Below are 24217 nucleotides of genomic sequence, written 5' to 3'. Positions count from 1 at the left end.
CCAACGGTTACCGATAACTCCGACTTTAACTAGGTTAGGTTCCCTCCAATATTAGTTTCACACGTTTACATCGTCATTTGTGTCATTTGATATACATATTAGTACGGTTTATTGAAAGTCGCTCCAGCCCATGGCTAGATCAATAAGGTTAGCAAAAAAAACAACAATTGCAAATAGAATCAGAGCATGAAAAACCATATTGGACATAAGAAGCATTTTCCAAAAATTTTACAGTATTTATAACAACTTATTGCAAAATTGATTTTTACAATGTACTTCTTATGTTCAATATAATTTTGCTCCCGATATACATATTAGTTTAGTACGATACTCCTACTTGGTACGCTCGTGCCAAATTGATCCGTCAGTGTTTACATCGTGTGTATTAAATATTTAGTACGAATTTGATACGAATATAGTATCTGATACACGTATCAAGTGCACGATGTAAACCAGGCCAACGTATGCAAAGGATGGTAGAAGATCACAAACCAAAACGGTACTTAGATTTTCATCGCATTAAAATAAACGTCTCAATTAGTGAGCGCGTTGTAATTAGTGACACTTTTGTATCCGTTTCTTTTAACTCATTAAAGTTCATGGCTAGACCAGTAAAGTTAGCAGAAAAACAACATTTGCAAATAGGACCGGAGCATATCATATCATATTGGACGGGAGCAAAATTATATTGAACATAAGAAGTACATTGTAAAAATCAATTTTGCAATAAGTTGTTATAAATACTGTAAAATTTTTGGAAAATGCTTCTTATGTCCAATATGGTTTTTCATGCTCTGATTCTATTTGCAATTGTTGTTTTTTTTTGCTAACCTTATTGATCTAGCTGGAGCGACTTTCAATAAACCGTAATGCTTATTTCATTTTTTGGATAAATGTAAAACGCTACGAGGAAAATTGATACATGTTTTTTATGTAACTTTTTCCGTCTTATATTCCGACGGCTAAGAGGTGTCTTTTAAACGTTTTATGTCCCGATTTTAGACGTTGTTTGTGAGGGAAATTAATAATATATGTTTGATTCTATATCGATTTGTAATATTCCAATAATGATTATTTCTTGCTTTTCATATTAATAAATTTATATATTTCTCTCTTTATTTTCACGATGAGACAGGTTACTTGACATTATAATTATAGTAATGTATATATATTATAATTATATATTATATATTACAATTATATATAAGAAATACACATTCAATTTTATTAATAAAATTTTATTTTTATTATTAATATAATTATTAATAGAATTATTAATAGAATTTTGTTATTAATAAAGAATTTACATTCGAACGAACTTATACAAATTTTTATTTTAACAAAAATTTTATTGAATAATGACTGCTTTATGATGAATTATATCGCGCTATAGATTGGCAATTGCATCATTCGGAAATTCATTTCGGGTATCCATTGTGCATTGTGTGGCGAGGTGCACCTGCGGTTTTACGATTGCTAAAACCGGAAGGACACTCCCGCGGACATGTTTCACCTGTGCTTCTCTCCTCTGTCGGATGTGAGATAAAAGCACAATGAATATGTTAAAAACGGCATTTATCCACATACTAATCGGTGCCTGTATAGTGTAATGCACCCATTTTGGATACGTTTAAAATGTTTTACGCAATTTGTGACACGTCGCCGATGATTAAAGCTTGATTTATAATGTGTTATTTGTTTCCTGTTATTTTTTCTTTATCTCTTTCTGACTCAAACCTTAAACCTTAAACTAAAAAAAGATGGAAAACAAGCAAAGGAAGCAAACAACAGGAAAACAATAAGAAGCAAAGATCACACTGTAGATCAAGCTTAAGAGAGTCAAGTTTGATTGATAAAATGTTGTTTTTTTCTTCTCTCTCTTGTTTTTTAGAAACGATTATTTTTCTTGATATTCCTAAATTTTATAAATCCTCACAACTTCTTAAAATTTATCATATTACTAAATTTTATTATTAAAATTTATTAATATTTATTAATTTTATTATTAAAGTTTAATGCGCATATATCTTTTGTATGCAAGAAATTGATTTCAATGGCATTGAAATCTATCTTCCATAAATTTTCATTTCTGATAGTATAATTTATATGGACAGATCAAAAGAATATCTAACTTTTATTAATGAATAAAAACACTGATCTATTTGACTTGTCATTGAGTTGCAATACTTATTATTGTAATACTGTAATATATTTGGAAATAAAAAAGTTTTCTAAACTAGTATTTAAATTATAAAACTTGTAAAAACTAAAAATCATTTTATTAATGAGTCGTAATTACAATCTTGCCTTTTTGTTAAGACGGTGGCGACTCATAGCAGAAATTATGAAACTAATAAAACCGTAACAGGTTGCTTAGCCAAGTTTCAAACCAGTTAAATGCTTCTTTCTGGTTAAATCAGAGAGAAGCTTGAGAGCGGCAACTACCTTCATTTTAGTGGCCAAAGCTAAACTCATTTTCGAGACGCCATCTAACAAAGTGTGCCTTTACTACGTTCGTTAGGCGCATTTTCGCGGTGGTAACGATAAAATGCGTCTGATTCATGCCCGTTATACTTCCGTACAATGATAGTAAGTTAGAAAAGGATAATGTTCAATCGCTCTGTTCTTGTCTCACTACTGATGACCGCGCGACATAGGCACGAAGCGAGCTAGCGGCGAACTTATCGCAAAGCTAGATCATCTCTCATCAGTCTCGTTTTTCTCGCGCTGCGAGATAACGGCCCATATTCTGAAACTTTTTTTTATCGATAAAAGCTTCTTTTAGAGGCTCATTTATCGTTAAAAGAGAATTCAGAATACGGGCCAACGACTTTAGGTCTATGCGCAGGACAGATGCCACTGCACATGCGCGAGAATTCGAATATATACTACTTGGAACGCGTGGTGCCTCTTGAGACGTGCGGGATGAGAGAGAGGTTCCTTGTTTCCTCTCTTATCCTTATTTGGTTCACAGTGTCAAGAGTGGGGAGAATGTGATACAATCCAAGTTAAAAGTTAGAGATAATGGCCTGGTTTACATCGTGCACTTGATACGCGTACTAAATAATAACTTTCTATTAAATAATCTTAATATCGACGATATATATAAACAACGGTACATTAAGCTGGTATAATACTCATCAACAAAACGTATTGTAATGATTGAATGCGTCGCCGTTGATATGCATTGCCGATATTAATATTATCTAATAGAAAGTTTCTATTTAGTACGTGTATCAAGTGTATGATGTAAACCAAGCCAATATAAAAAGCAGTAATCACTGAGAGCCAACGCACATCCGTAACATGTTACGTTATATTAAATATTGATAATACAATGGCCATACTTGTACGTAAACTTAAACTTAAGTCAGCGCCCAATGAAATCCGTAAACTTAACATGTTACGGATGTTCTTATGCGGAGGCTCTGAATGGCAGTGACTTAAGCTTATGAATGAAAGTTTAAGATATAAAAAAATATTTTTTTTTCTCATTTATTAATATTCACTTATCGACTTATTATTAAGAAAAACAAAGCAAAGGTTCCTAATTCGGAGATTCAGCTTATATTTAGAAATTAGCCGACTTAGCTTTTGATTCAGACTGTACTAGACAAAGACAGAGTGCTGTTCGAGACCTACAAGCGTGCTCTCTCTCATCCCACAACACTCAAGAGGTAGCGCGCGTTCCAGGTAGTATATATTTCAGTGATCGTTACCACTGCGAAAATACGCTTAATGAACGTAGTAAAGACTCTCTTTGTTAGATGGCGCCTCAAAAATGCGTCTAGCTCTGGCCATTGAAATCAGGCTGGTGGCCGCTCTCATGCTTCCCTCTGGTTAAATGCAATAAAGCTATTTAAAGATGATGGTAGATGGCGCTATACAGACTGTTTGCCTTATTTGTAGGTTAAAATTTTGCAAGGAATTCCGTTAGATGGCATCAGAGTATCCATTATTTCATTCTTCGAATAGAAAGCAAATTCTAAATAATCAAGAACCGGTTGTTTTAACTTCTTAGTAAATGAACTGATAGTTAAATCATATATATGTCTTTGTCTAAGTTGAAGTTAAGAAACAAAGAGAGATATATAATTTAATCATCAGTCAACTTACCAAAAAGTTGGAACAACCGGCCCTAAAGTTGTTGGATATTTGAAGTACCGTCTGATACGTCTGAGTTGCGAGTCGACGCCGCTACTCAAACAGTATACGATATTTTATGAATATCGCATGAATGTCCTTAGAACATTGGTCAGTATTTATAATTGGATCTTATATTTAAGACTATCTTAAGTTTATCTTCAGATACTCAGTAGCCAATGAAATGATCCATATAGTAGTCCACCTCAAAGTAAATTTAAGGCGTTCTTAAATATAAGATCCGACTATGAATACAGACAGGTCATACAGATGTTCTCTGGACGTCTTTAGGATGTCTCTGAAAGATTTGTGCTATTAGAATATGATGATGTATGACGTATGTTCATCAATTTTAGTTTAGTTTTTTTCATTTGTTACGAATGAAAAGTACAAGTTTTTATTTGTTACGAATAAAGAGTACAAATGAATTTGCAAGCGAAATAATAATAATAATAACTCTCTATGATATATTAGACCTTCTATAAGAACTTGTACTTAGCGAGATAGACACATTCCTAACGTTTTCTTTTCTTTTGGCTAATTAAAAAAAATTATTCTTTGAATAGGCAGTATAGACTTTTCTAGACAGCACAAAATCTTTAAGGGATATCCTGGGAATGTTCTCAGGACGTAGAGACGTTCTCAGAATATCTTTAGGATACATAAATACTTTCCTTTGACTTTTATTATACAAAATCGAAATAATATTAGAGTTAAAAAATTAAAAAAAACCTGATTTATAATAATAAAATATAAATTTTTGAGCCATTTAAAATTTTATATTAATATTTTCTATTGTGAGTAAATAAAGTCAAGCAACGTGTTACTAACCAAAATGAAGTTTCATACAAGTGTATGATATGGATTCGGACAATAAAAGCAATTTTAATTTATAAATAATTGACATCGAGCATATGAGAGAACGAGGTAAAATTGATTGGCAAAATAGACCGATGAAATTAAAAGCTGGCAAGAAGGTTGTGGAGACTTCTCGCGGAATTACTGATCAGGATATATATTTATATATGGCCTTCTTATCCTGCGCTACTGGATAACTGTGTCCGTTATCAAGGCAAGATAATTCTTGCATTTTTGCATATTGGTTATTACAATTACAAAATAAAGCATACAGTTAACAGGATCGTGGCGAGCATTAACACATTGAAAAATATTGTATCTATTACGTTTATGCAGTCAGTTATAACAATTAATTGTCAGAGAAGTTGTAATTTCGAAATTCTGAAATATGAAATATCTAGCCTCGGTATTCTCTATACTTAGGCTGTGTAAACGCTTTAATATTTTACTAGGTATAAGGCAGGATTGAGAAAGTTAATGCGATTGATCTACGAGTGACGTTATTTATTTCGTTGACTTTTACAGTGTAGTTATCAGAGTAAAGACGCGTTAGATCTCTGGAGCCTTATTCTGGACGCACATTGGGTTAAATGTAGCTTTTAGTTTAAATTTCGTTTTCATTTTTATGTAAACGTCACGTCTAACACGGTTTTAGTTTGAAGATCAGGAAGACATTTGAAAGACATTTTGTATTTGCTACGTGCCCAAAATATGGTCTCTGAACGTTAGTTCTGAAATCAAATGCGCCAAGAATCTAGAAATAAAATATTTATTTACACTTTTCTATACTTAAAATGTACAGTTTTATTTTTTCTACTAAAAAGAAAACTAATACAACATTTCACACGTACTAAGTGCAATTTTATTGTTCTACTGTGAAAATTAGTTTACATATCTTCATTGTTTAATATTTTACTGATAAAAGTGCAAGAAAATTATACTAAGTACAACTTTTGCTCTATTGTCTTCAAAGAGGGATGCAAATTTAGATTCGTGTTTTAAGACATATAATATTTAGGGACATTATTCTAATTAACAACAATATTGTTTTTAGTTTTGACATGTCTAATAATAATTGCACAATAATATTAACATTTTGACGTTTAAAAATCCTGAAAATTTTGAAAACAAAATAATTGAATCAGGATATCCATATTAAGGTAAAATAAGCAATTCAAATTTATATTATATTCGAGACAGAACAAAAATCAAAATAATGATATCAAAATGACAAGAAAAAACTCACTTTTCAATTACGATTAGATCATTTTCTCGTCATTTTGATGCCATTGTGATTTTCTATTTTACTTGAATTATTTTACAAATCTGCTCGCACGACTACAAGTGTCATTTTATAGATATATCTTTTTACTTCAACGTATTTTGCAAGAATTTTGAGAATATATTTCCTCATTTCTGACGCCATTGATAAAAAAATTCCACAGCGAGAAGAGTCTCAAGTCGAAACGATAGTATTGAATAATCAAAAATATCAAAGCGATCTCACAGAATATCGAAGTTCTACGTTTTCCAATATGGAATCGCAAGTCCGCTTGCGAGCAGTATAGAGGCATAGAGGCATAGAAAGTGTATAGATGTCAAAGCGGAGATATTCACCGGGATAGAGGCGTCCACTGCCACTGATAAATTTATCATTCGCGTCTATTTGCAACTGAATCAATAATCGATGCGTTAGGTACACTTGCACAAGCGTTGTCGCGAAAACGATGCGATTCCAACCTGTTCTACGCCACCAATTTTCAGTTTAGCGTTGGACGGAGATTTCGCGCAAATGCTTTCCGTGTAACCGTAACAGTTTCCGCTTGTAAAACAACACTGACGAGAAAAAAATCCTTGCTTTAACCTTTTCGATCGTATTGCTAGTGAATTCAGCGCATATGTCATCGCCAGCTGTGCCTAGATAATAGAATATTATTCGAATCTCTCGCGCTTTGCCACTTGCGTGTGCACAATGCGACAAATAAGTTCGAGTTTGCGCTCAGTATTAAATAGATACATGAGCATTCATTAATAAACTAACTAGTCGTTTTTTATTATCGTCAATTGCAAAGTGACAGATAAACAGTGTCCATGCACGCGTCCGACTCGCGATTTACGATTACCATTGACATGAGCAAGCGGGGTCACCGCTTCCGCGACTATCGTTCGTACGAGTACAAATATATATGCACATAAATGAAGATTCAAATGTGCGTTGTTGTTTGCGCGCGTGCGATGGACTTTATTTACGATCAAGTCAAACGGCAAAAGTTCGTATCTCCTCGCGTAGCACAAAAACATTACACCAACATGAAATTTAAGAAGATTGTAATTGAGTTATTAAAATGTGATAGCGACGTTATTATGATCACTTAAAATGTTACTTTCCGGTACTATTAGGCTGAAGTCGATGACGAACTCAAAAGATGTCGATAACGTAGAGACGATTGTCACTGACATAATCACGCTATCTTTTTCGCCCTTCTTATATATACAGAACTTACGTAAATGTGTGTTGTTTTGTTTTACCATATTCAGCGGAAAACCTAACCACGCATACATAGAAGTCTTTGCAAACTTTTCGGATATTCTTAAGCTTCTGAATTCAGATACGAAGGTACAGCAAAGTTCTTGAAAATTTTTCTGTTTGAAGCATCCACACTTTCGGTATGCACAAGCTGCGAAACTTTTGGATTAGGCAAATATTACGTTAATTAATAGCTTGAGATTTTACGTTAAATTTTTTTTCGTTTTCGTCACATATTCAGCAATGCTCCTATTTACTTTTGCACGTATCTTCACTGCGTAAAGGCATTAGTAATTCTGTACAACAAACACAACGTAAGCTTTGTAAAAAAAATGTAAGTATATTGTCGGCAAAGTTGAGTGTATGAAGTTGGCACCCCACTTTTTGAAATTTATAATTTTGAAAGTTGTTCCAGATTGTTCTGACTTTGTACCACATTGTTCCAAAGTGATATTGCTTCATTCGAAACGGTTTTCGAATAAAACAAAAAAAATTATTTTTTGAGCTGGCACTCCACTTTTTGAAAATCGAACATTTTGATACCACAATAGATTATTCTAGTTGTTCCAAACATTGTTCCAAAAGGACAAATCAATAAGTTTAATTATAAGCCCGAAAAGTTAAAAAAAATTTTTTGACAAACAGTCTATCGGACCAAGAGTAAACTTATACTATCTTTCTTGTTCCAACCGAGATCTTTTTGTTCTGAGTTGTGCTAGGCTTAAGAATTATAGTTTTAGAGTATGAGACTCGTAGCGTCATCCGTTCTTCGAAAATTCGAAAAAAAATCGATTTGACAGTACCCGACGTCAAGAGAAAACACATGCTTCCTTTCTTGTTCCAACTGAGATCTTTTTGTTCTGAGTTATACTAGGCTTAAACGACGAAGCAATTTCACTTTATTTTGTCATGACATTTTGTAATTATTTCCGCCAATTTTTCTATAATAAAGATTAATTTTTGTAAGAAATCATCTTTTTCTTGAATTTTTGTCACCAGAAATATATTTCAATCATCCTTATTTTCAATCATCCAAATAATTATACTTTTTTAAATCAGTATATAGAACTTTTTTTTTAAGAAAATAGTTTCACCTAAAACACCTGAAAATATTTTCGTTCATTTTAATATGTTGTTAAGTTATGAATTTTTTTTTACAAAATTACATTTTTTGTCAATTTCGGCAAATTTAAATTGTTATTGCAAAAGATTGTTAATAAATGACTAAAATAACTATTGGGACATAAAATATAATCTCTCTAGAGTATCCCAGAATTTTTTCAGATTTTTTAGATGATCGATTTTTTTTCGAATTTTCGGAGAACGGATGACGCTACGAGTCTCATACTCTAAAACTATAATTCTTAAGCCTAGCACAACTCAGAACAAAAAGATCTCGGTTGGAACAAGAAAGGAAGCATGTGTTTACTCTTGACGTCGAGTACTGTCAAATCGATTTTTTTACGAATTTTCGGAGAACGGATGACGCTACGAGTCTCATACTCTAAAACTATAATTCTTAAGCCTAGCACAACTCAGGACAAAAAGATCTCGGTTGGAACAAGAAAGGAAGTATGTGTTTACTCTTGATGTCGAGTACTGTCAAATCGATTTTTTTTCGAATTTTCGGAGAACGGATGACGCTACGAGTCTCATACTCTAAAACTATAATTCTTAAGCCTAGCACAACTCAGGACAAAAAGATCTCGGTTGGAACAAGAAAGGAAGTATGTGTTTACTCTTGATGTCGAGTACTGTCAAATCGATTTTTTTTCGAATTTTCGGAGAACGGATGACGCTACGAGTCTCATACTCTAAAACTATAATTCTTAAGCCTAGCACAACTCAGGACAAAAAGATCTCGGTTGGAACAAGAAAGGAAGTATGTGTTTACTCTTGATGTCGAGTACTGTCAAATCGATTTTTTTTCGAATTTTCGGAGAACGGATGACGCTACGAGTCTCATACTCTAAAACTATAATTCTTAAGCCTAGCACAACTCAGAACAAAAAGATCTCGATTGGAACAAGAAAGATAGTATAAGTTTACTCTTGGTCCGATAGACTGTTTGTCAAAAAACTTTTTTTTAATTTTTCGGGCTTATAATTAAACTTATTGATTTGTCCTTTTGGGACAATGTTTGGAACAACTAGAACAATCTATTGCGGTATCAGAATGTTCGATTTTCGAAAAGTGGGGTGCCAGCTCAAAAAATCATTTTTTTGTTTTATTCGAAAACCGTTTCGAATGAAGCAATATCACTTTAGAACAATGTGGTACAAAGTCAGAACAATCTGGAACAACTTTCAAAATTATAAATTTCAAATGGGGTACCAACTTCATACACTCGACAAAGTTTTCTGCATCAGCATCCTCTCAAATCCGAACATTAATAGACGGTGTCTTTGATTAATTCATAAGATGTTGCTTTGTGGTTAAATTAAAATTATTTTAATATCTATGAAAGTATAAATACTATCTTAAGATAATATTTTATACTGGTCTTCAAAAAAATTACATTGTATTTTCATGCAAAAAATTTAATTCACTGAGATGTTTTAGCAACATTTTAATAATAAAAAAATTGATTTTGGTACTATGTGGGTTAATATGTAGATCGTGTAACGTTAATCGAAATCAAAGTTGCGTTGGACAAGAATTTTGTTTTGATTTTCGTCCGCATAATAATTTTAGCCTTTAAAAAAGGATGTCAGAACCGTGATTGTTACCAGATTGCGCAATATTATTGATTAATATTATTTGCAGATTTTTCCAGCTTCACAGAATTGCAAATGCATCTATAGTGTGAATGTACGTATCCAGCCGGAACAAAAAATTACGATGACGTTGAAATAATGTCAAAATGACGAGAAAATGATTTAAAAACTCACTTTTTATTCACGGTTCGATTATTTTCTCGACATTGTGATTTTTGCTTTACTTGGATATGTTAATGCATTTCAGTATTATATATGTTTTACAAAATATAAAAAAAAATTTTATAACTATTATTTTATATGGTATCTAACCTTGCATTCTATTTTCGCTATATGTAAAAAATTGAGAGTTTATATATGTAAAATAAAATATCATATCACCGATATTCGGACGACATGTGAGAAGATCATAAGACCATCAGAATAATTTGGAAGACAAATTTTTTTAAAAATTTGCAAACAACAATTTAGCTATACACATATATATACTGATAAAACACACACACACACACACATATATACATGTATATTATTAAATAGGATAAAGAAGGGCAACACACACACACACACACGCACACACACACTAGTTCCCGAATAATCCGTTCCAGGCATTAATGTTGTCTATTCAATAATGTGAATGAACTGAATGTACATACATGTATATACATACACTAGATATATGTGCGTGTACACTTACATGAAGACATACAAAGTATTACTCATGTCCGCATCACTCTAGCGATTGACGACTGCATTTGTGTCGCGTTTGCGTCTATGATTGTCTCTTGAGCATTCAGATAGAAACTGCTGACAATCGCGATTCGCGATTCTCGTTTAGCCGTCCGTCTATTTTCCATAATTGTCAGCAGGTTTTTTTTAATTGGTTAAGTGACAATCATAGAGGCAAACGCGATGCAGACGCAGTCATTAATTTCTAGTGTGATGCGGACATAACGCCTCTAATTCTAATGGCGGAGTTCTATGGCACGTATTTTCGCGTAACGCGTAACCGCGTAACCAATCGCATCTTTCTATTCTTTTAGAAGTTCCAACAGAAATACTAAACGTCGCAATTTATTGATTACGCGCTTACGCGGTACGCGGAAAATACATGCCATGGGACTTCAGCCTAAGTATTAGCAAACTACCTATACGGTACATTGTATACTTTATGCGGTACACTGTTCTTTTTTACTTATATTTTTCGATTTCTCACAGGATCCCGGCATTCCCTTAATGGCTCTTACATACAAGACGCGGCAACGCTTGCCGCGCGGCGGAAGTTGCGGTAAGGAGAAATGATTTTTCTGAAGTTTTCTCACATAGCACGTAGTGTTGCGTTATAAGCAGTTGTTTTGTATATACATAAACTGTATACAATTATTGGCTGCTGCACATCAACGAAAAAAAGATTTTATAGTAATCATCATGACAATAGTTATCAGATACTGAAATAGTGAAATAGTTTCAACTAAACATGTAGGTAATAATTTCATGAATATTGATAAATAGCAAGGCTTGTATAGCTGTTGCCAAGACTTGTATCTATCGCTAAAATTTAGTGATTTTACTTATTATTAATTTATGTAGTACATATCATCAAATAATTTATTAAAATGATATTGTTTAATAATATTTACCACAATATATGATACACGGAAACAAAAGATTTGGTTGAATTAATGAAATGTCTGGTCGAATATGAACGATCCAGAAATTCTGACTGAAGTAACCCGAATTCTGTTTAACTTAACAAGATTTTTGGTAGACTAACAGAACATATTGTCTGGTTATTTAATCAGACATGTCTGGTTATTTAATCAGACATGTCTACCAAAAGACTTGTTAACTTACAATCTTCTTAAACATTATCTTGTTAAATAGAATTCGAGTTACTTTAATCGGAATTTCTGGATCGTTAATATTCGACCAGATATTTGGTTAATTCAACCAAATCTTTTTTTTCCGTGTAAATATACGAAATGTGATCAAATTTGGCAATAGTTGCACTGTTTAGTAATTATTACGAAATTATTTTGTATGAACCAAATTAATTTATTGGTTCAACTAAATAAAGAATATATTTTACTAATCATTTTATAATTATTATCAAATGATTAGTAATTATTACTATATTTGATACTAATTACCAAAGATAGCACTGAAAGACTAAACCAAATGCATTTGTTCATTATTATAAGACTTTTTTCTGCGTAGGACATAACAACACTTGCCGCACAGTAAAAGTTGGATTGAGTTCAACATTTTCCGCGCAGCGGAAGTTATGTATCTATTCTTTCCGGGCAAACGAGACGTTGATTGGCCACCGCGGTATTCTCTAGCCAACTTCCGCTACGCGGCAAGCATTGCCACCTTCTGTGTGCAGGAGACATAAGGCTTTTGGCTATTCGCCGCGGAAATCTTGATTGATGATATCAGAAACGAGAAAATACATACTCAAAATTCCTGCGAAATACGTAAATGAACAAATATATCCATAAGAATAACGCTTATAATCGATCGAGATTGATCTGTAAAATAGTCTGAACATCTTTCTTTTGCTCTAACAATCAATAAATTGTAGACAACGGTTCCTCTTTCTCGAAAATGCGGGCGTAAAAATATCTTTTTCCATGATTCTATAACGTTAATTTTGCGGTAATTTATTAATTGTTAGAGTAAAAAGAAACCTATTATTTTACAGATCTAGACATGTATTATGGAACTTTTTTAAATGAATTTTGATCGTAATTATTTAGTTATTCCTCAGATTATTTTTTTCTCGAGAAAACAGAATTATTTCGATCGGAATCAAATCCGCAGAGTTCCATAATACGTGTTTTATTATCTGGCTTAATTGATTGCAGATGTCATTTTGTGAACATATATTTTTTTATTTCTATATATTTTGTAGGAATTTTCAGCGTGTATTTTCTCTCACTTTTGATCAATCAGGACTTCCGTAGCGAGTAGCCAGGAGTCTTAATGGATTAATTTGAAAGAATTATTTGCGCCTACGTAGCATTTCGTATTAAATGTTAAATAGCTTTATTAATAATCGTATAATTGTTGATTTTGCACACAAATGAGCGTACATTTCCATTAAGGCTATGCAAGAGATGTTTATTCGTTGTTCGGGTATTTTTTCCAGCGACAGATTGATCGTTGTGAAGGAGGAAAAGATTAAGATATTCCAAAGGCGCACCATATCCTCATGAGGAAGTAGATAAATGCGGCTTCCGTTTCATCGTGCACAGTAATCGCGACAATCGCGACAAAAACTGTAACGCGCTTCTGCTACGAAAGAGGTCGTCAAAAGGAGCGAAAATGAGTTCAACTAAATTCAACTACTTTTATCAGTAATAAAATTATATACTCGGCGAGTAAGCCAATTAGGTCTATACATATCTAACGAAACCTTACGTTTATTCGAGAGATACACTGACAGGGCTGTATTTAAAGTTGCGCGAACCCCTTTAAGATTTCATTTTTTTCAAAAGTTTCTACAAAAACGTCTAATTTTCGCATGATTTTATTTAACTTTTATTTTATTTTTATTGCATAAATTGATTACATTTTTATTTTTACTGCATTTTCTCTCTCTTCTCTCTCTCTCTCTCTCTCTCTCATATACATCCTATTCTTTCCTTCTCTTTTTTCATGTGCAATTTTTTATTACACACGATACTTTGTCCTCACCGAAGTTCTTTTCTCGGTGAACGGTCCAGGGCCATTTGAGAGGTAAACCTTCGAGCAAAACGACTTTCAGAGCCTGCAGTAATGTACTTTCACATTTGTGAGACCAAGGCATTGAATCGTTGGAAACTCGTTTCGTACTATGAGAAGGAGTGAGAGAGAAAGGGAGAAGTGGGGGTGGGGAGGGGAAGCAGAGAAAGATAGGAAAGGAGAAAGAAAGAAAGAAAGAACGCGAAAGGCCGAATCGAATTTTTCGCAGTCGTATGTCAGAATGGATTTCCTGGTGAGTAAATTGTTGAAAACAAGTCACCTAAGATGAACTCCTAAAACATTTTCTTGCACTTTTATTAGCTATTAAGGTATTTCAGACGTTCAAAGTTAAGCGAGACACTTTATAAACATACCATATACCATTTATATCATATAGATATCTATTAATATAGATATATATATCTATATATATCTATATATTTCTATATATATCTATATATATCTATATATATCTATACATATCTATATATATCTATATATATCTATATATATCTATATATATCTATATATATCTATATATATCTATATATATCTATATATATCTATATGATATCTAGATATCATATTATAGATATTTATATGATCTATTATATATATATATATATATATATATATATACATATGTATATATGTATGTATGTATAAATTCAAACTTATATTTGTTGTTAAGAAAAAAATAATATTTTAATAATATTTAAATAATATTTGTTTAAAATACAATGTATTTATTACTTGTAAGCAGGGTTTGGTAATAACTAGTTATTCAGTTAAAAGTTAAAAAATGAATAACTTCTAACTAAAAACTTAGTTAATTTTAAGTTAGTTAGCTTTACACTTAAATTAATTATTTTAAGATGCATTAACTTTAACTTATTAACCTTTTTTTATATAAGTTAAAATAATTCATCAATATTAAAATTATTGCGGATTGTTGAAAAACTACATTTTCATTACTTCACATAAAAATGTACGATTAAAAAGTACAATTAAAATGTCCATTATGCAAAGAACATATATATCTTTTCCCATAATTAAACTTTATCTTTAATAAGTTAAATTTAATTTAACTTTTGCTTCAGTTTTTGTTTACGTTTAACTTAAATCAGTTTTTAAGTTAACTAAGTTTATTTTATAATCCATTACCTTTAAATTTAACTCAGAGAAAAAAGTTAATTTATCAAACATTGCTTGCAAATATAAAGATATTTCTCAAGTAGCACGAGATATCTCAAAATTTACCTAACCTAGAAAATATCCAAGATATTCTAACAAATATCCTATAAGATATTCCTATAAGATATCCTATAAGATATCCTTTAAAACATTCAGGATTACCTTAATATGTTGTGAGAGAACTTTTGAGTTTATTCGTGACTTTTTTGAAAGTGTTCCAAATAGATCCAACTGTGACATCGGATCATTTTTCTTTTCTTTCTATTTGTTAACCTTTGATCAGCTGTAAAACTTTCGAGAAATACATGAAGGTATTCAGCTTAAAAATAATAGATGCAAATTTGTTTTACTTGATAAAACTTGAATCTTACTTGATAAAACAGCGCATGTATCAACCTTTACGAAATAAAATCTTTTAAATAGCATAATTTCTATTTTTCTCTGGGAGAGAGGTGTATGACTTTTTCGTGAGAAACCCTTTGCGAAACTCGCGATTAAAAAATTTCCATGTAAACTTTTCTACGGGCAGCTTTCTCTGCACTTTAAAATACGTCGTTTCAGCGCGTTTACGATTTACAGATTCGTCTTGGATTCGTCTCTTGGATATTCTTTTTTTTCAGTTAGTGTCTCGAACTATTTGCGCCGAAATTATCGCTCCGGAGTTGTAAACTCGGCCAAGAGCTACCGTCTTGACGGTTGACGACGTCGCGACACGTATTATTGTAAATGATTCGGCGCACGAGCTCCGTCGACAACTCTTTCCGCAAAGAAAAAAAAAGAAAACATTAGCATTCAATATGACACACACACACACACACACACACACAGAGATAGCGATCTCCCATCGTGATGATGAATCGTCGGAACAATTTTGGACGGTTACGTAGAATAGTTCGCTGGTGCAACGGTAGAAGCGCATAGCTGTTCCTGGAACAGCGAGCTTAAAAAAGAACGCGCGCCTGTTATATTTAGCTAAACACACATCTGCGGTTCATCGGAGTCAAGCCATGGGTCTTTGTCGGTGCGGTTCTATTATTTAAATAGCATTTTTGCCACACGGCACTGGCGAATCCAACAAACGCGGTTGTGAAAGTTCTCGGGACGATATATGAAATCCGACTCATCTTCTGCCACCGTTCTCACATACAGACGCGATTATAAGTCGCCGGCTCAGTCTCACGTAGACCCATTGTTTTTGTATTTTTTCGTAGGAAATCAGTCCGGCGCGATGCGGCGTGAAAGGAGAATGAGAAACCGACGCGCGACGGTAGAAACTGTTACGGTCGTGCTCCATATAGCAATGTCGAAGCTGACGTTACGAATGTAAGTCGTAACGTTACTCGGCGACGGGCAAACAGGAACATCTCGAGTCGGTCATCATGTATCTTGTTTCTCTTGTAAATGATCAATACCGAGTCGGAGAATAGTCGAAATTTACGAAAAGTGGAACTGAGCAGACCTTGTCTTTTGTTGAGTAAACTTTCAAAGAACATTTTCGACCACCTGATAAAACTTGACGCTTCATCTGTGAGACGACGAATAACATTTCATTTTGTCAAAGTTAACTCATCATTTGTTATCAACTGCACTGAGTTGAATATAAAGTTTATTCGTAGAAATTAATTTGATTTCTGCGAACTTTGTACACCACAAATAAAGCGGTCAGGTTCAGTCTACTTTATTCAGAAAAAAGTTTTCAATCCAAATTGTACTTATTTTATAGTGCGTTGATTACGATTATGCAACATAATCCATTTAAAATTGCATTCATAATTTTCATAAAATAAAAATGTTAATTTGCAATGCAATTTATTTCTTGATAGCTTACGACTTTAACTTTACTAGTGGTTTCAAAGAATAATCAAATTGTGTCAATTAATGCAATTTGGCCGTGCCAATCGTTTGAGAATTTACTCGAATTTATCGGACGCTTTTGAGATCTAATTCAGACATCCTTTTTCCAAAAACAACACCTAGGACTGTCACTGCCACTCGCTGAAGATGAATTTATTATTTGCAAATCGCCATAGTTTGACTTTTTACTTGTGAAAATAAGTGGCGCCATCTAGTGGGGTGCAATTTTAAATGGGCCATTTTTTCCGAAACAGTACGATGATCTACTTTGGGACTTGCATCTTCGAAATCGGCGCGTCAAAAAATCATAAAATAAGACCAATTTGCATTCAAACTTTTTTCCTGAATAAAGTGGGTCACTAGCCTATAAGCACCTGGCCGCACTCTTTCCAAGTATTTTTCCCTCAGTGCAGGAACATCCCTCCCCATGCTTTCCGTTTGCTCACGTGGCGAATTTTTTGCAAGAAAAGCCGCGTGTATCACCAGGAAGGAGAGCAACGAAAGGTGGAGCGGCATAAACCGTATCTACCACTCGTCGCGAACGAACGAGGACGAAACGAGTGCAAAAGGATGCTTGTCGGGCGACATCTCGAAACATCGTGCCTTGTGCACTTTTTGACCGTATGAACCGTGTCGTTTAGTAAATGCGTCCGTTACAAAACGAGTATTTCCCAAAGTCTCATGACGACGTCCTCGCCGTCGTCGTGGTCGCAACCGTGACTCACGGCGGCGGAATCGGGGCCAGGGCGCCGGGGGCGCCCGCAGTGTCGCCGGCACTGCGGCCGACAGGCAGCAGCGCCGCGACGGAAACAGCCGAGCGCGCCCCCACCACGCGCTCAGTCGGGCCCGAGCGGTAGCCCGATCAAGTCCGATCGGGGTTGTGCGCGGCGGAGCGATTAGTAGCGATTCAGCGGCAGCAGTGACAACAGTGCGGCAGCGCACCGATAACGCAAGAAGGAGGAGGAGGTGGTGGAGGAGGCGACGACGAAGGAGAAGAGTCGAATCGAGTTGAGTTGAGAAGAGAAACGAAGTGAAGTGACAAAGAAAGAGAGGGAGTGGGGCAAAGAGACGAGAAAGTATGATCGCTGTTGTCCACTGAACCGTGGCACCGAGGAGCTGCCGTTTCGGGAGGCAGCTGGTCGAGCGTGAGGTCCACGACGACGGGTATCGAGGGCGCGCGTGCGAGGCTCGCCGCGTGGAACATGTACGTGACGAAGGTGGCCGACGGCAGTGCGGAAAAGTGGCGAAAACTGTGAGAGTGGTAGTGGTCCGGTGTTGCCGTCGGTGGCGATAACAGTGGTCGTAATAGCGGCAGCAACAGCAGCGACTGCGGCGACGGCGACGGCGGTGGCAGCGGTGGCGGCGGTGCGGGCAGTTGCGACGGAGACGGTGAGGAGGTGCTCCGATGGTACTCCGGTGTACGCGCGTGCGGTGGTAGAGAAAAGTGTCGCGCGCGTGCTTTTCCACTGGTGGTGGTGGTGGTGGTGTGTGCGCGTGTTGCAACGACACGCACTCGGTTGGCGAGGTCGTGTCTCGTCCTCGTCGTTGTTGTCATCGTCCTCGTCGTCGTCGTCGTCGTCGTCGTCCTCGTCGTCGTCGTCGTCGTCTCCGTCTGTGTTTCACTCCGTCCCATTGCCGCGCGCCGTCATCGGCGGAACGGTCGTCGTCTCATTCGCTCGTGACGAGTCGCTCCGGCGGCAGCGGCAACTCTCCCCCCTCCACGGCGCGCCGTCGCCGTCGTCGACGCTTCTCTCAGTCGCTCTCGCCGGGAGCCACCGCACCGAAGGCGTTTGTGCGACAAGCCAGGGCCAGCTCTGCTACGCAAGATGGCTGTGTGTCGCTGACGAGAGGCCGACATAGCGGACGGAGGTACGGACAGACTGTGGATAAGCGGAACATGCGGCTACGTGATCGTCGGGCCCGTCCCTGAAGAGAGAGACACTGGCCAAGAAGTGAGAGGTGAGTGAATTTCTCTGCTTGCGTACGCCGCGTCTCTGCCCTTCTCCCTCTCTTTTTCTCTTTCTTTCTCTCTCGTGCAACAGTGGATTTTTCGGTCATCCGTCTCTCTTCGTCTCCCTCTCTCTCTTTATCGCGTACGACGGCACGACCGTCTGTCCGTTCTCACACGGCAAGAACCTTCTCGGAAATATGCCTTAGCCTTCTCCTCGACGGCGACTATATCGACGGGGTACAGAGCTCGACCTCGACGTGACAGGCCGACGGAAGAGAGGCGTTTGAACGGCGCTCGGCTTGGCGTACACGCGCGTGTATGCACGTACGTGGGTACGTGCGTGTGTGTCTTCTCGCGTACCTCGTCGGCTCTCATAGCGGAGCGGGCGAGCGAGCGAGCCATACGTGGACTCTACCAGCTTCGGAGCAGCGCACACACATACATACGTATACGCCCGGCGGGCCGTACACATTGAGCGTACAAAAAGTATAAAGCGAGTCGAAAGTTTCTTTTTCCCCTCGTCCTATGGATGTGTACTCCTCTCGATAGCACGTTCGTTCGTTTACTCTTCCAACTTTACAGACAACCTATTTGGCTAATTTCTCTCTCTCTTTCGCCCCCTTTTCTCCCCTTCCCCCTTCCATCTGTCTCTTTATCACGCACACCCACCTCCTCTCTATTCGTGTACGCACGCAGATGCATACTGATATACTTTCGCCTCTCTCTAGCCGAAAATCCCCACTTGTCGTTGGGTATCTTCCACAACGACGTGGGATTATACCGCGTGTGCTCATCCTTCGCGACAAGTTTTCGCGTATCGATAACGATGTGTCTGCTGTCTCTTCTCCTTTCTCCACGTCCCTCCCTCGCATATGTATCTCTCTCTCTCTCTCTCTCTCTCTCTCTCTCTCTCTCTCTCTCTCTCTCTCTCTCTCTCTCTCTCTCTCTCTCTCTCTCTCTCTCTCTCTCTCTCTCTCTCTCTCTCTCTCTCTCTCTCTCTCTCTCTCTCTCTCTCTCTCTCGCTCGTTCACTCGCTCGCTTGCTCTCTCTTTGTCTGCCTCTGTCGATGCTGTGTTTGCTGTCTGCTGCCTCTCTCCGTCTCTGTCTTTCTGTACTCCTAACTTATTTGTGCTCTCTCTCTCTCTCTATTTAGACGAGTCGTACGCTACGCGACTGGTCGTCTATCAGCGTCTGCACTTTTTCGGCCGGCGCTTTCCCTCATGCCAGGCTCCGTCCTGTCGACTGAATGGCTCTCTCTCTCTCTCTCTCTCTCGCTCTATACACTAGAGTCGCGAAACACGAAACCGATCCCAGGCAACATCTGTCGCGCGGCTGCCCCGACCGACCTAACCTTCAAAATTGCGGGGGTGCCGTCGTCGTCGTCTCGTCGTCGTCGTCGTAGTCGTCGTCGTCATTGCCATTGCGGTACGCGCGCGAGCGACGCCCCGGTGGCGGCATTCCCCGACACGTCGACGTGCGTCTTATTTTTGTATCTCGTCCACGAGCAATCCGATCCGGCCGGACGAGCCGCATTCTACGTCGTGCGCTCTTTTTCGTGCGGCAGCCGTTATGTTTTATGTGGAACGGAGGCGAACAGCTGTGAGCAACTTTGCGATACGTACGCCCGTATAACACGTATCGCGGTGCGTGTTGTAATTTTGAAAAGTGGAGAACTCTCATCCCCGGCCTGTTCTCCTATCGTTGCTCGAGCCTGAAGCTTGGGTTTGCTTCTTAGCATCCTAACCGCTTTTCGTGCTTTAAAACGAATAGACTGACGTGGAAAGAGTGCGGGGGAGGGGGGAGTAAACGTGTATATATTGCATACGAAACGCAATGACATGTGGGTTAGATAGAGTCCCCGTGCGAGTCGGTCGACGTAACATAACCTAAAAATCGCGTGCTGCATTCGTAGAACGACTAAGGCGTGCCTAGACGCCGTACTAACGGGCGTATCTAACTCGAGGAACTGGTGTCATCGGTGCCACGAGTTGTTCACGCTTCTTGTCCTTTTCTCTTTTCTTCCTGCTCGCCTTCTGCTGTGTTATTCGCAAGGCGAATGGCGATGTGCATTTACTGACATGATCGCGGAAGTAATTTCGAAGTCGGGGCATCGTCTTCTTTCGACGTGAGCGCGTACTTCAAATTCATAATGTCGTCATTTCACGTGTTCGTCGAGGTGTATCGTGTGGCTTGCTTAAACACAGTCTACTACGACGATCGTTGTATCGCATTTCGTATTTAATGTAGTTGTATTTGGTGCCTCACGCAGCAATTAGGAAGATTATCTTTCATAAAATATCCGTTTCTGCACTTAATTATTCCTTTTGGCGAGTCGTAATTACACTTTGACGCGACGAAGATACGATGATCTATCTATGACGTCAAAGATAAGACCTGTTCTTTTTAATTGCACTAATGCTGTGTTGGCACTTCGTATTACTTTTCTTTTTCAACGCTCGGTTATACGCTTGTTTTACTATAAAAACTAAAACGTGCAATCTGACTCGACTTGAAAGAACAGTCCTTTTAAAAATCGTCACGTGGGCGTGGCGATTCGTTGTTAATCTCCAATTTTGAAGACAATACTTCGGGTCTTGATGAGTGTATCTGTCGAAATATAGCCAGTTAGGTGCTCAAATGATATCAATTTTGCATGCAATTTTCTCAATAGAATGAGATCGACAATCGTCGAAGCAATAGATACCCCTTTTTCTCAAGAAAGACTTAAGGTAATTGTATCGCTAAGTATCGTATTTTCAGTGGTGCCTCAAGGAGCGCTATTCATAAATTTACCATTTATCGAATAAAATTACGTTTCTATACATTTACTTTGCCGTCTAAGCAATATAAGTAATTTAAAACGAAGCTGCAAAAAATATACAGAGTGTTGATAAATGTCTCTTCATGGGGATATTATTAGCATTGATATGAAATTGGTAAAAACAATATTGGGTCTTAGTACCATACATTGGTGATTGTTATTAACTCCTCTCTCCTTCTATATTGACGCCATGGAATTAAAAAATGTTTTAAGCCCCCCAATCCCTTCTCTAGACACTTTTTTGGAGGGGAAACCCTGTTTTTTAAAGTTTTCTTATGACAGAAATGTTTAGATTAAAAAATAAGACGAAAAAATAATATTTTTATTTTTTATTTAAATTTGAATAATAGGACTTCTTAATTAATCAATAGGGATGCACAGATAATAGGAGATATATAAATGTATTTAAATATATGTATTTCTAGCATTACTACAAATTATAAATTTTCCATCGCTATATCTTCAAAACAAAACGGTTCTGAAAATTGTGTATAGTGTATATCTTTAATATTATTGTAGTCTGTTATCAAAATAATGTAGTTGAGAAGATATTAACTTTCCGTATAAATCACTGTTTTGCTAAAACGTGGTGTGATTTGTGGATCATCATTTCTGGATAGGATCATTTTTCTTTCAATATAAAAGAAATCAGAATAAAATTTGTTTCTCATTATTTAAGTTTCTATTTTATATTCAAAACAGAAAATAGAAACTTAAATAATGAGAAACCTGTTGCAACCTGTAAGGTATATGATTTTTTAAATCTTTTTTTTCCAAAACACAAAGGGAAACAGAACTTTCAATGCTCTGAAAGAGGAATTCGTTATGAATAACATTCTTGAAGGATAACTCTTCGCAAAAAAATTAGTTTTACATTGCACGCTGAAAAAACTTATTTCGACAATTAAAAATTGTTATTTTCCAAGAACCAAAATAAAGCGGGTTTTAAAAGGAAAAGCAAATAACTTCGACTTTTATTTGACGTTGAATATAATTCAATTAAATGTATACATAAAATAATTATAATTTCATCCAGAAATCATTTCTATCCAGAAATGATGATCCACAAATGGATTAAGGGTGGACTCTGGGATCCCTACTTAGGTAGTAAGAACTAGGTAGTAAGGGGAGTCTATACCTGCGGGCATAGCTGATTTTGTTAGTTTACTGCGAAATTGCGAGTAAGCAAAATTGCAAGTATTATCTAAAAGACTCAGGAATCACACAGTGTTAATGAAAAGTAATATTGCTGATTTTCTTTTTCTGTCTTCTTTTGCAATTGGAAAGATAATAAAAAAAATTCTACACTGCTGTGCGAGATGCGGGCAGCCAGATGGTTGTCGGGTAGCTACGATCATCGTGCAATTTTGCTCGAATTTTATCGGTAAACTATATTTTTGCAATATTTTGTAAATTTTTATTTTTGTTTCTATTATTATTTTTATATTATTATTATATATTATTATTTCAGTATTTATATTTATATATTATATTTATTTCAGTATTTAGGTATCAGTGTTAGTTTGAAACAAAACTGATATATATATATATATATAACGACTGATGTACAAATAAAGTACTTATCAGAGAAATAAAAAATAATAGCTTTTTGTCACTTATAATATATATATTATAAGTAACAAAAAGCTATTATTTTTTATTTCTCTGATAAGTATTTTATTTGTACATCAGTTTATCTAATAGAGATGTACAGGTAATAAAAAAGATATATAAATATTTAAATACGGGTATATTTCGAATATTAATATAAGTTATAAATTTTCCACCACGGTAGTGGAAACAAAATGGTGAATAATTCTGAAATTTGTGTATAATGTGTATTATGTAATATATTATTGTATTATATAATGTATTAGGTAGTTCATTAAGTTCTGCGATTTTTTTGCCTTAAATTGAAACACAAATCTACCGCAGAGCTTAATGAACGACCTAATATTATGTAATATATTATTGTATTATATAATGTATTAGGTAGTTCATTAAGTTCTGCGATTTTTTTGCCTTAAATTGAAACACAAATCTACCGCAGAGCTTAATGAACGACCTAATATTATGTAATATATTATTGTAATATATTATTGTATTATATAATGTATTATGTAATATATTAAATATAGTTTAGCAATTAAAATTAAAAATATGATGCCCTTAACCTGATATAGGATAACACGTGTCTTAGAAGTGTTAACTTCTATCGCAAATTATCTAAGTTTTCGAATGATTAATCTAATTATAACTGTGCCAAAGTAATTAAGGTAAAAACTGCGCCAAGTATTTAAGGTAAAAATACCAATGCCAGGACACGTACCTAATCCTGGTTACTCTTTTTGTTTTGGTCTTTAAATATATATATATATATATATATATATATATATATATATATATATATATATATATATATATAT

General features: G+C 35.9%; 1 protein-coding gene and 2 long non-coding RNA genes across 23 annotated transcripts in view; 2 read left to right on the top strand and 1 right to left on the bottom strand.

Annotated features, from left to right (window-relative positions):
- Nucleotides 1-428: 428 nt before the first annotated feature.
- Nucleotides 429-13746, top strand: LOC116847217. Its single transcript, XR_004378704.1, has 3 exons — nucleotides 429-499; nucleotides 11464-11533; nucleotides 13397-13746. It is a non-coding gene; the product is annotated as an uncharacterized LOC116847217 (long non-coding RNA).
- Nucleotides 5519-16735, bottom strand: LOC116847216. The gene is made up of 3 exons (XR_004378703.1): nucleotides 15537-16735; nucleotides 15328-15456; nucleotides 5519-5755 (listed from the first exon to the last, which is right to left on the bottom strand). It is a non-coding gene; the product is annotated as an uncharacterized LOC116847216 (long non-coding RNA).
- A 1156-nt stretch (nucleotides 16736-17891) lies between these two features.
- The window catches only part of LOC116847231 (homeodomain-interacting protein kinase 2), a 41231-nt gene continuing 34905 nt past the window's right edge, over nucleotides 17892-24217 (top strand). For 10 of the 21 annotated variants that reach the window (XM_032822014.1, XM_032822015.1, XM_032822016.1 and 7 more), the window contains exon 1: nucleotides 17894-18978. The gene's annotated coding sequence lies outside the window, so the exon portion shown is untranslated. Of the gene's footprint in view, nucleotides 18979-24217 lie in introns of all 21 variants that reach the window. The other 11 variants (XM_032822002.1, XM_032822009.1, XM_032822006.1 and 8 more) reach the window with 4 other exon arrangements.

This window comes from Odontomachus brunneus, unplaced genomic scaffold (genome assembly GCF_010583005.1).
Source record: "Odontomachus brunneus isolate Ranch 3 - 2012 unplaced genomic scaffold, Obru_v1 Obru_scaffold_075, whole genome shotgun sequence".
NCBI lineage: Eukaryota > Metazoa > Arthropoda > Insecta > Hymenoptera > Formicidae > Odontomachus > Odontomachus brunneus.
Note: the sequence above shows the minus strand (reverse complement) of the source record. Positions and strands in the feature narration are given on the sequence as shown.